The sequence below is a fragment of the Podarcis bocagei genome (genome assembly GCF_964188305.1).
Source record: "Podarcis bocagei genome assembly, chromosome: 7".
Taxonomy (NCBI): Eukaryota; Metazoa; Chordata; class Lepidosauria; order Squamata; family Lacertidae; genus Podarcis; species Podarcis bocagei.
Window position 1 is genome coordinate 77,372,424 of NC_138132.1, and position 13,025 is coordinate 77,385,448.

At 48.1% G+C, this 13,025-nt stretch overlaps 2 protein-coding genes across 2 annotated transcripts in view; one reads left to right on the plus strand and one right to left on the minus strand.

Annotated features, from left to right (window-relative positions):
* LOC308591038 (solute carrier family 2, facilitated glucose transporter member 5-like) overlaps nucleotides 1-4,863 on the minus strand; it is an 86,777-nt gene extending 81,914 nt beyond the window's left edge. The window contains 1 exon segment of the mRNA XM_081201576.1: nucleotides 4,858-4,863. The gene's annotated coding sequence lies outside the window, so the exon portion shown is untranslated.
* The window catches only part of H6PD (hexose-6-phosphate dehydrogenase/glucose 1-dehydrogenase), a 158,244-nt gene that overhangs the window by 114,836 nt on the left and 30,383 nt on the right, over nucleotides 1-13,025 (plus strand). The gene's annotated exons all lie outside the window — the stretch shown is intronic.

A 13,025-nucleotide genomic window follows, 5' to 3' on the forward strand; every position in this document is an offset into this window, starting at 1 on the left:
TTGCTGTTATCTGGGGGTGTTGACAGCAGCGTTGGGGGGGGGGTAGAATTCCAGGTGTTTAAACACCTGGACTGCAACACCAGCACTTAAATAATGTGATTTTCTCCCCACCTCAGCCTGACGTATTCTGTTTCGTAAAAAGACGGCTTACTCATGAAAATGCTTGTGCCTCTGAATTTCTTTAAAATAGTTGTTTGCTGCAACAGACTAGGCATGGACCAGTTTAGCTGCAAGATTACCTTACCATAATACCCATTCTGCATTTGTAAGAAATTGGTCTTTTAGTGTGGCAGCACTTACAGCACTCCCTGCCTATGAAATCAGGTAGACAGACACCTTCACTGTATTCTTTTTTGTGCCATCTGAATCTTATTTTTTAAATGTTTTAAACAGTACTTTTAAACTCTTTTATTACTGACAGTTTTGGTTTTTTTTGTAAACTCCTTTGAGATTGCTCAGTAATCCACTTCTTGTCCCTTTCTTTTCTGATATAGTTTGGAAACACTTCCTCCAGTTGCAAGAGCAATGCTTGGAGCAACTTATTTTTTAAAATAATAATAATCAAATCAAATATCCTTTATTAGGCATAGCAAACCACACATTATCAAACAGACACAGTATAAAAATTATGCAAAATACAAGCTCAACATAACAAGGTTTGTCCCAGTCAGATCTTTAACTCCAGAGAAAATCAATTTGCATAAATAATACAATACAACCACTAAATCTCTTTATAACGGCCCAGCCTTTCTACATGGACAGCACTCAAAAATTCGGCCACTATTAAAGGAATTAGATCATTACTGTCCGAAAGCAGGTTCTGAACCGTTGGTAGCGTAGAAGTCAGCCTATTTAGTTGTAAGGCCTCTAATAATTGTATTCTGGCATAAATGCCAAAATCACAAGAAAAGAAAATATGCTCCATAGTATCAGGTTCCTGTTTACTACATTTGCAGAGACTCTCTGATTCTGGGAGAGCTAAATATCTTCCTCTCACTATAATCGAGGGAAACATATTAAATCTGGCTAACATAAACATCCTGCACAATTCATGATTCTTCAGATTTGTCATGTGACAAACCTTTTTGAAATAATAATAATGAAGTTGCACAACAGAGGTGGGGAACTGGATCCAGAGCCCTATTATGCCCCCTCCTACCTGCAGCCCAGGTTTGACAGGTGCCTGATTAAGCCCACAGGCTAGAAGTTGTCAGCCTCTGATCTACAACAACAACAACAACATTACAGGGGGTGGACTAGATGACCCTCCAGTTTCCTTCCAACTCTATATTAGGGCTGGGCGATAACTGGTTTTCAATATCATGATATATCACCAGCTAAAAATCACAATACATCAATATATCACATATCTGAAATAAGGAACTACACAGAGGCAAACAGGACAATGACCTGGCAACTGCTACTACTTAAGGGTCTAAAACTGATAAATGAATTTTCTTCACATAGGCCGACTTTCCGGGCTGCTGAGGAGGCCTGCCAAGGCCGCTGCATGTCCTGTGCACCCCCTTTGGGACCCAATCCCCCTCTGAAAAGCCTCTGCTGCCCCCAAAAGTGGAGCGAGCGGGACAATGGCAGCGCTGCCACCCCGTTTTACCCGCGCATGGCACAAGGAGCAGCTCAGCGTCACCCTGGGTGCTTGGCAGGCCGGCCGGCCTCCCCTTTGCCCCAGTCTCCCCTGCATGAAGATGAAAAGACAGGAAAAAAATTAAAAGGAACAACAATCAAGACATCAAATATCTCCTTCAAGGTTCCCCCAACTGCCAGACATTTATGTAATGGGGAGCAGAATCGGGAGCAAGGCGGATCTAGAAAAAATGTCTCTACACAGACCAAACCCCCCTTCAAAACCGGCCTGTTCTCCACAGGCTCCACCAGCACCTCCAAGACAAGAAAGAATACCCAGAAGGGCATATGTGCCAATCGTTACGTCAGAGGAAATATTAGAGATACAAGGGGGGGAAATCGACATCATGTTTGAACTGATAAATGATATTATCAATCACCTCATGGTCACTTTAAGCAGCAGGCATGCCAAAATGCATCCAAATGAGACTTTTGGTTTGGAGCTTGGCTACCAAATGGTGGTATTCAGGCCAATCCAAAGTACAGCGATGAGTCATAGTGAATACAAATATTCTGGGACTGCCAGACTGCCAGCAGGCCTGCTAGGCAGCAGAAGCAACTGCAGGCTGCAAGGCCTTGTCGTAGCGGCAGCAGTACTGGTGGCCTGCAAGGTCTTGCAGTGGCGGCAGGAGACGGTGGCAGAAGCAGAGGTGGCCTGAAGGCTTTGCTGAGGGAGGTTGCCGCAACTTCTGTCACCACTTCCCACTACCACCAGGAGGACTTGCTGGCCGCCGCCACTTATTGCCACCATGGTGAGGCCTCGCAAACCCCATTGCTTGTGTTGCCACGAGGCCTTGCAGGCTACCACTGCTATTGCTGCCATTTCCTGTCGCCACCAAAAGGCCTTGCAGGATGCGGCTACTGCTGTCGCCTCCTGTCATTGCTGCAAGTTGCTGCAGGCCTCTGCTGAGAGGCCTCGCAGGCTGCTGTCGCTAATGCCACCACCTCCCAGCACTGCCGCGAGTCCTCGCAAGCCACTGCCACTACTGCTGTCACTATCACCGCCACGAGGCTTCATAGTCTGCCATTACTGCTGCCACATCCCGTCGCCACCGCAAAGGCTTGCAGAGTGCCATTGCTGCCGTCACTCTGTGTCACCTCTGGGAGGCCTCACAGGCTGCCACAGCTACTGCCGCCATCTCCTGCCACCGCCACGATGCCTTGCAGGCCGCCACCACTGCCTGTCACTGCCTCGAGGCCTTGCAGGCTGCTGCCACTACTGTCACCACTTTCTGTCGCCATTACAACTGCCACTGTTATGTATTAAGATTAGATGCAGTTCTCACTCAGGGCCACCAGTATGCAAATGAAGGATTGAAAACTGTTGCTCACTGATTGGTTAGCTAGTTGTGAGTTGTTACTGTTACAAGTTACTTAGTATTCTATAAAGCAGCCAGCTAGGCTGCAGTCAGTCTGATTCCAGGAGCAGCTCTAACTGCTGTAATAAAGAGCTGTGAATCCAACAGAGCAGTGCCCTTCGTCCATCATTTCCACTATTCAACACTGGCGATGAAGATGGGATCAGATGAAACAAGACACAGCCAGAGCTGAACTGCTGAGCTGAACACTCAAGAGCTGAGATATTGCCGAGGCTAGCGTCCATCCCTCACCATTCAACCAGCACCGGGAAAACATGGCATCGCTACTGCCTCTACCCCCGTATTCGCCAGAAACCAAGTCCTGGCAGTCTTCTATCGCTCGGTTCGAATGCTACCTTGAGGCAAATGCTTTCACCGATTTGACGGACAATCGGAAGAGAAGTTTTCAAGACGGCTAGGGCTCTTGCGGTGCACCTTGGGATACACTGACTGAGAAACTCAAGGGACACTACGCACCCAAGGTGTACAGAATTGCTGCCCGTCACGTGTTCCATCATCGAATCCAAACTGAGGGGGAGACAACCAGTGAATTCTTATCGGCCCTCAGGAAAGCTGCATACCATTGTGAATTCTGGGACTTGGACGATGCCCTGATGGATCGAATCGTGTGCGGTGTGAGGGATGAGAAACTACAGTGCCATTTCCTTGCCAAGTCCAATCTCACTCTCAAACAGGCCATCAAAGAAGCTCAAGCCGCAGAGGCAGCAAAACAGTCAACAGCGGAGATCTGCAAGGCCAACAGCTCAACAATTTCAAAGAAGCCAATCTCGGTCCACCATGGAGAGATCAGCGAATCTGAGGGCTGCTCAGATGAAGAGGATGATGTTTGCCGCATCAAGCAGGAACGTGGAAAGGTCAAACGGCGAACGATGGACCAATCAGACTGCGGGTTGCGGTGGCAACCACCCTAGGTCCAAATGCAGTTTCAAGGACGCCACCTGTCAGCGTTGTTCGCATAAGGATCATATTGCGAGGGTTTGCAGCTCGTCTACTCCAGCAGATATGCTACCGGCACCGGGAAACAAGAAGGCGTCGGCAAGGTATGCTAACAAGGACTGCCACACCCTCACCAACTGCCGTTGCTAGGCCGAGCTGACAGTTGGGGAAGTGACCTTCAAGGACTTTTTGGGACCGCTGAAGTTAATCGTGGTCGATGAAAATCGGCCCAGCCTGCTGGGACTGGACTGGTTTGCGTCCCTGGGGTTGGAAGTTACAGGCATCCACAGCGTTTTGCAGTCAGAAATTGACACCATCATCACAGAGTTTTTGGAAGTGTTCGATGGAACCTTGGTACAGTATGTGGGGTTGCCCATATCCTTTAACCTCGATCCGCTAATCACACACATCAGAGTCAAGCCTCGACGCGTACCATTTGCGTTCAAGCCTAAGGTGGATGAACAACTAGACAAGCTGATCGCACAGGGGGTCCTGGAACCCGTAGACAAAGCTAAGTGGGAGACTCCCATCGTGATGTCCATCAAGCCTGAGGGATCCATGCGCATCTGTGCAGACTATAAGTGCACGATAGACAAAGAGCTCCAACAGCACGCGCACCCTGTCCCTGTCGTCCAACACTTACTACACTCACTAGGAGAGGGCAAGGTTTTTGCGAAACTCAACCTTGCTCAGGCATACCAGCAGCTGCCGGTAGATGACAACACTGCCAAGGCACAGATGATCAACACGTACCATGGGGCTTTCCGTTGTTGTCGGCTGCAGTTTGGAGTCGGCGTGGCACCGGGAATTTTCCATAGCTTAATGGAGCGGCTCCTTCAGGGTCTGCCTGGCGTCGTACCTTACTTCGATGACGTGCTCATTTCAGCGGAAACAACACAACAGCTTTTTGATCAGCTGTGGGCTGTCCTGACAAGGTTCCAAGAAGCAGGTCTCAAAGAGGGAAAAATGCCAGATCACTGTACCACAAGTCGAGTTCCTGCGATACCTGGTTGACAGCTCCGGTATTCACCCCACAGAAGCAGAGATCAAAGCTATACAACAGGCTCCCAAACCACAAAACAAGAAGGACTTGCAGGCCTTTTTAAGTCTATTGAACTTCTGTAACATGTTCCTGCCACACAAAGCGACCATTGCTGAGCCCCTCCATCGACTGCTGGACAAAAAGGCGTTGTGGTCATGGGGCCCCAAGGAAGTCGCTACCTTTGTGGCTGTAAAGACACTATTAACGTCAGACTCCCTCCTTGTCTAGTACAACAAGGAGCGTCCTCTCATCCTAGTCTGCGATGCTTCACCTTTCGGTGTTGGGGCCGTTCTCAGCCATGTTTTCCCTGATGGCAGAGAGGCTCCCATCGCATACTTTTCGAGAACCTTGTTGTCAGCAGAAAGGAACTATAGTCAGCTTGACAAGGAGGCACTGGCACTCGTGGCAGGAGTTAAGCGTTTTCACGAATACCTCTATGGCAGAATTTTCAACCTCGTCACAGACCACAAACCTCTTCTGGGTATCCTGACTGGTGACCGCCCAACCCCTCCAATTTTATCGCCATGAATGCTACGCTGGACTGTTTTCCTCGTGGTTTATAACTATCGGTTCCTATACCGACCAGGCAAGTTGTCAGGGCACGCCGATGCACTTAGCCGCTGGCCTTTGCTGACGCTGGGTGAAGATCCGGCACCTTTGTCAGCAGTACTCCTGACTGAGGAAATGCCTGCATTTCCTCTGTCAGTAGCTGACGTCGCTCTCCATTCTTCCAAGGATTACACCATCAGCCGCGTTCTCAACTGGGTGTGGAGAGGGTGGCCAAAAGGGCCAACTGATCTGGAATTCCAGCCTTTCACTCAACAGCAGCACGAGCTCTCAGCTCACCATGCGTGTCTCCTATGGGGAGACCAGGTCATCATTCCAACCAAGCTTCGTCAGCGAGTTCTTCATGCGCTCCACGTTGGGCACCCAGGAATTGTGCGCATGAAGGCATTGGCACTCAGTTTTGTTTGGTGGCTGGGCATGGGCAAGGCCATTGCATCCTGGGTTGAATTGTGCCAGGCATGCCAGGAGTCAAGTACTGATCCACCTGTGCATCATGGGAACTCATGGGAGACCCCCCAAGGCACCATGGTCAAGGGTGCATATCGATTTAGCAGGGCCTTTCCATGGATACACTTTTATGGTGGTAGTGGACGCATATTCTAATGGAGGTGGTTTTAATGTCCACCACCACCTCAGAAGCCGTTACCCGAGTGCTGCAGAGGCTTTTTGCCACACATGGGTTGCCAGACATTCTCGTATCGGACAATGGAGCCCAATTCACGGCGAGTACATTTGAGCGCTACCTCCTTGGCTGGGGCATCCGCCACGCTCTGACAGCCTCATTTCATCCAGCCAGCAACAGTCGGGCAGAGTGAATGGTTTGCTTGGCTAAAGAAGCTTTGGCACGTATGGGACAGGGTAGCTGAGTACCTGTTCGTACAACACATCACCCTGTGCACAACAACAGGCTGGAGCTTGGCCGAACTTTTGATGGGCTGCCGTCTGTAATCTACTCTTGACCGACTGCACCCAGATTTTGGAGTGAAAGATTCCCCAGGCTGTGCTAGTGCGCCACGTGTCTTCATTCCAGGAGAGAAGGTATTTGCCCGGAACTATGCGGGGGAGGTTCCCTGGGTGCCGGCTGTGGTGGTTGGGGTTACAGGGCCAAAGTCATATCAGGTGGCTTTGGACTGTGGACAGATATGGCACCAGAACATTGACCAACTGCGCCGCCGGGCTGGGGATTGGGACACGGGGACAGTGCCTCCAGCGTACACTGACTGTGCCACCACTGCAAGGCCTTGCAGGTTGTCACCGCTACTGCCGACACATATGACAGTCATGGCAAGCTGTTTCTGCCACTGCTGCTTCTACCTCCTAGGAGGTTTGCTGGCAGTCTCAGATTATTTGTATTCACTATCACTCATTAACGTACTTTAGATTGTCCTGAATACCACCATTTGGTAGCCAAACCCAAACCCAAAAGTTCTGTTGGGATGCATTTTGCCTTGCCTGGTGATGAAACTGAGTTTTGATTATTGATAATATTGTCATTTATTTGTTTTAGACCCCTAAATAGTAGCAGTTGCCAGGACATTGTCCTGTTCACCTCTGTATAGTTCCATCCTTATTTCAGACATTGTGGTAGATTGCAATGTTTAGCTGGTGATATTGTGAGATTTAGCTGGCGATAACATTGCAGTGTTTAGCTGGTGGGTTATCATGATGTTGAAAACCAGATATCGCCTAGCCGTTACACACACTGTGATTCGCAATGTGAACTTCAAACTGGTTTTGGACGCTATATCGCGCAGCCCTACTGGCAGCAGCTCTCCACGGATACAGTCTTTCCTAACCTTGCCTGGAGACACTGGATTGAACCTGGGGCTTCTGCATGCAAGGAAGATGCTCTAAAGCTAAGCTGTGGTCCTTCCCAAGCCAAACGGCTCACAATTAGTCAAGAAGGCTCCCTCTTTGTTGCACCTACTGCCCTCCTTTGCCGACCAGGTGCCCACGCCTTGCAGAGATGGGCTGGGAGGGGGAGAGCAAATGATTTACAAAAATGCACGTTTGCTGCAGTGCTGGGTAGAGGAGCCAGGGGAACGTGCCACACGTTGAGTTATGAAGGGGAGAGAATCAATAAACTCAGAAATAAATGAAGTGGCCGAGCAAGGCAATGGTGGCGTGACGGGCAATCCCTCTCTAAGTGGGCGGGGGGGGCAGGGGGGGATTGATACACGAGCCGAGAAGTTTATTGCAAGGGATGCTGCGGAACCGCAGAAAAAAAATGAAGGGAGTTCTGCTCTCTCCAGGATTAAGGGAGCAGCGGATTCCTCAGGAGGTCTCCAGCGTCAGCACAGCTCAGTGCAAAAACCCATTGAGATGAATGGGCATGGCTGGCAGAGGTCCATCCATTTCAAGAGGCCTGCTCTGAATGCGACTGAGGCCATGTCCATTGAAAGCACTGGGGTGCTGCTTTACGCAGTCACTGCTTCCCCCAAGGAATCCTGGGAGCTGTAGTTTGTTAAGATTGCCGAGAGTTGTAGGGGAACCCCTATTCCCTTGACAGAGCTGCAGTTCCCAGAGTTTCCTGGGAAGGAGGGACTGACTGCTAAACCAGCCCTGGGAGGGGAATGTAGGGAGACAGGAACCTCATGGGGAAAACTCCCCATCTGAAATTCTGACTCTGTATAAGGCAGCTTTCTCTGTTCCTGTATCTTAAGCGAATGGCTGTAGCTCAGTGGCAGAGCATCTGCTCTGCATGCAGAAGGCCCCAAGTTCAATCCCTGGCTTCTCCAGGGCAGGCTGGGAAAAGACTGTCTGAAATCCTGGAGACATGGAGGGCAGAATCTCAGGCCCAGGCCAGGGTTTAAATGTGGCCCTCCTGGCTTCTCTATCTGGCCCTCATAGCTCTCCCCAGGCCTTTATTCACATCTCAGATGTTTTTGCCCTCATCTCAGGTGTTTCACACACCTTGCTCCGCCCACTTTTCCCTCTGGCCCTGCCCACCACTGGCACATGGCCCTCAAAGGATTGCCCAGAGGCTAGAAAAGCTCCACCTCTGAGGTAGACAATCCTGAAAGGCAGCTTTCAATGCATGTGATCAGGTCAGAAAAGAGAGGCGATGATTTGGAAAACGGCAGGGAAATTATTCCATTTGCCAGCAATAGGAGAGTGGGACGATGCAGGCAAATGAGCTTGCCACCATTTCTATTTTTTTAAAAAATAAAATTGCTGCCCAGGCTGCGTTAGCTAGTCATACATACATTCTCTGTAACTGTATGCAGCACAGGTAATTTGGTTTCTATTGCACTGGAATGAAAGTCACAGTTGCTGAAGCACATCCCTGTACAACCTTCCTCCATGCATTTGTATTCCTAGAAAGCCAAAGGAACAGGGAACGGACTGTAGTTCAGTGGGAGAACACCTGCTCTGCATACAGAAGGCCCCAGGATCAATCCTTCAGCATCTCTAATTAAAAAGGTTACAGCGCAGGTAATGGGGAAGATTCTTTGAGTATCTGTTCACATTTCTGCTTGCTCTGCATCCAGTGCGCTCCCACTGCTGCTACCTTTGGAAGCTGCATGTACTCAAGGCAATCCATATCATAGAATCATAGACCACGAGGGACCCTGAAGGTCATCCAGTCCAACCCCCTGCAATGCAAGAATCTCAACTCAAGCATCCATGACAGATGGCCATCCAACCTCTGCTTAAAAACCTTCAGTGAAGGAGAGTCCAGCACCATCCAAGGGACCCATTGACTCAATTTGTATCAATCCATATCAATCCTGTTTGTTTGTTTGTTTGTTTGTTTGTTTACTTGTTTCTTATACACCACTAGACTGTAAAAAAAAGCCTGAAACTGTTCTTAACCTGAAGCACCACTTTAGCTAATGGGGCCTCCCGCTGCCGCCGCACCGCTACTGCGTGATTTCTGTTCTCATCCTGAAGCAAAGTTCTTAACCTGAAGCACTATTTCTGGGTTAGTGGAGTCTGTAACCTGAAGCGTATGTAACCCGAGGTACCACTGTATATGCATTTGTTGTTGTTGGAGAACCACACTGCAAAAATCAACAAAAAGTGAATGGGAAAGGGTGGCTTCATTGCAATTCACACATTGTTTTGGGAACAAATTAGGTCATTTTGCATTAAAATGTAACCCGAGGTACCACTGTAGAAGCAGTTGAGGGGATGCATATGTGGTAAGGTGTTTATTTACAAAATACTGGTGCATTTTTTAATTTTTTAAAAAAACAGAGCTAGTGTGGTGTAACGGTTAGAGTGTTGAATTAGAACCTGGGAGACCAGGGTCCGAATCCCCACTCAGCCATGAAACTCACTGGGTGACCTTGGGCCAGTCACTGCCTCTCAGCCTAACCTGCCTCACAGGGTTGTTGTGGGAATTAAACGAGGAAAGGGAGAGCCATTTACTTCACCTTGAGCTCACCTGGAGAAAAAGGTGGGATATAAATGCAATTTTAAAAAATAAATTAAAAGTTGACTAGAGACTTCCGGGTTGGCGCGGACAGCTAATGGCGGATTCCCTCCGAGCTCCGGAGGGAATCGGCTCCGCTGGGGACGGGTCCTGCCGCGACGGCGACGCGGGGACCCTCAAAAACCTCAGGCGCGGATGCCTGAGGACCTGGTGACTCGGTGGGCACCTAAAGCGCTCTCCCCGATCCACGAAGAGCCTTTTTAAAGGCTACGGAGAGGATACGGAGAGTGGCGTGGTGCTGAGAGTAAACCGCTACCCCAGCGGAGCGAAGCCGTGTGCCATGGCTGAAAAGCGCTGACTTGTTTCCTTAAATTCGGACTTGAAAAGAAGCAACCCGTGAGTAGAGGATTTGGACTTTAAAGTAAATTATTTTTGAATTTGATACGACCGGGGGATGTGTCAAAAGGAAGTCCGCACCCCCCTTCCTGCAGAAGATTTAAAGCAACGGTAGAGAACTAAGCTGGAGAGCCTACCCTTTTGGGGTGAGTTAATAAGACATTAACTTTCACGATTTGACAAAACAAGTTTTGAGCTGGAGTGCAAGAGTGGAATTTTAGAAGATTTTCTTCTTGTCGTGTGTAACCCCCCCTCCCGGGCCCGGGAGCGTCCTGCCTCTAAGTCTGCTGAAGAGGAAAGGAGTTTGACAGCTGTCAAAACTGTCAAACGGGCAATTTAAAGTAAAAAATCCTTTTAACCTAAGATCCCTCTGGACTAAAAGTGATACAATTGAACTAAAGTTGTTGGAAACAAAGAAACTAACGAGGCAGAGGGCTGTTGGAAAAGGATTACTAAGTATCAGATTCCCTCTAGGGGGATTTCTGAGACATTACAATGGCAGTGGATGGAAAGTTACTAGCGGAGCTAGAAAAAACATTTCAACTGGTTGGAATTTTACAAGAGCAGAGTCTGGCTATGAACAAACAGCTTATGACCTTGACTTCTGGAATAAACAGCTCTGCTGAATGTACTGAGGATTTGAATAAGAAAGAACCCACAGCTGAACTGGAAGAGATATCTCAAGAATTGAAGACTAAACAAGGAGAGGAGGAAACTCAGATGGAAAGTACCAACCAGGAAGCGACACTAGTGGAGCATAAACAAGAAGACTTTTGGATAACATGGATTACAAATCTGCGAAAGATGAGAAAGATGAAGGAGGAGGCCCCTAGAGCATTTGGAATACAGGAACTTAAAATAAAGAAGAAATATGACTGGGGCCTCCATTTCAAAGATGAAGGGTTTGTGAATCTTTTGCAGCAATGGCTTTCAAGCTTTCTTGTGGAAAGAAGATTTGGTTTGAATGAGACAGAACTTCCTCGAGTTTTATTGATCAACATAAAGGACTACCAACAAGACCGGCGGAGAGGGACTGAAAGAGATTTGAAGGCCTCGGACGTGAGGAACCCAGGCTAAGAACTGTTATTATGGACTTATATTTGGGAAGGGACGCAAACCGGGGATGGAAGGGGGGGGGAATAGAATTTTAATAACACTCATGAATTTTCAGTTTAATTAATATTTTTATCTAATATAAACTGGGAAATCGATGGGAGGGAACCTGAGTCCAACTTAGGAAAGAGTTTAAATTTTTTATAAGAAGATTATACTAAGATGGTGAAGAAGAGATATAATAATTTGCTGACATAATTATGGAAATTGGGATGCTTGAAGGGGTGTGGGGGGAAGTCAAGGAACAAGTTTATGAAAACAAGATTTTTGAAATTATGCATGTTTCTGTCTTTGTCTATTAGTGTGTGTTATGTCTTTATAAAATTTGGAAAACTAATAAAAAATTTTTATAAAAAAAAAAGTTGACTAGAAAGCTGGATGTGGAGTAAGTGGTAATGTGAACATATTCCAACAGCTGTTGCGCATGCGCAAATGAGTAGGCCTGCTCAGATGACAGCTTCAGGAATAGGAATTCCCAGAGAAAGGTGGCCGGGGGTGGGGAACCAAAAAGTTCATGCGCGTCGGGTTAAGCCATCCCCATCCCCTGTGTGATGTGAAGAACACTGTGCAAAATGACCTTGCTGTGTTTTAAGCTGCAAATGCAAACATACCCTAGGACTCTAGAGAGCTGCTGCCAGTCAGAGCAGACATTACTGAGCTTGATGGACGAGCAGTCTGACCTGGTCTAAAGCAGCTCCTAATGCAAAATGGCCAAAATACACACACACACACACACACACACACGTGCTCCTATGTACATAAAAAACGTAAGGCTTTCATCGCACAGCCCCCAACTGAAGGATTTGTATGAAGTCAGAAAGCAGGCCCCACTGAAGGATTTGTCATCGCAATCCTGGACTGGGTGGGACAAGGGAGCAAAAGAGAGGGCAGGTTCCACAACATGGCATGGGAGTGGGTGAACGTAGGGAGAATGGCATGATGGAGGTTGGTGAGTGCAGCAAGCAGGGGTGCAGCCTCTGCATTGATCAAGGGATAAAAACACACCTGCAAGAATTTGGAAGAGAAAGTTTACATCACCTATGCCAGTGCCACAAGGACACAGGAAACCTGTCTTATACCAAGTCAGACCATTGGTCTGTGTATGCCAGTATTGTCTACACTGACCGGCAGCTGTTCTCTGGAGTTTTAGGCAGTGGTATTTATCCCAGCCCTACCTGGAGATGCTGGGGGTTGAATCTAGGACTTTCTGCTCTGCCATCAGCACACAATCCTTCTTTAGTATTCTCTGTATTTTGGGAGAAATCACTCCAGCTTCACTTTGACAACAATTTCCTGTGGTGCCTGAATCTGCTGCCTTCTTAATTACAGGTTCCTTGTTCTGAAAGCAATCAGGCGGGGGTGGGCTTTGGTAATATGGCGCCCAGAACAATGCATTGAGATAAATATAGGTGGTATTATTATTATTATTATTATTATTGCTATTTGCCCCCTCAGCTCAGCGCCCTGTGGAGGGGAACCACCCACACTACCCTAAACCCAGCGCTGCAGTCGGGTCAGTGGAAATTGGAAATTGGAAAATGGAAAGTGGCTGAACCTTCAAGGGTCACTG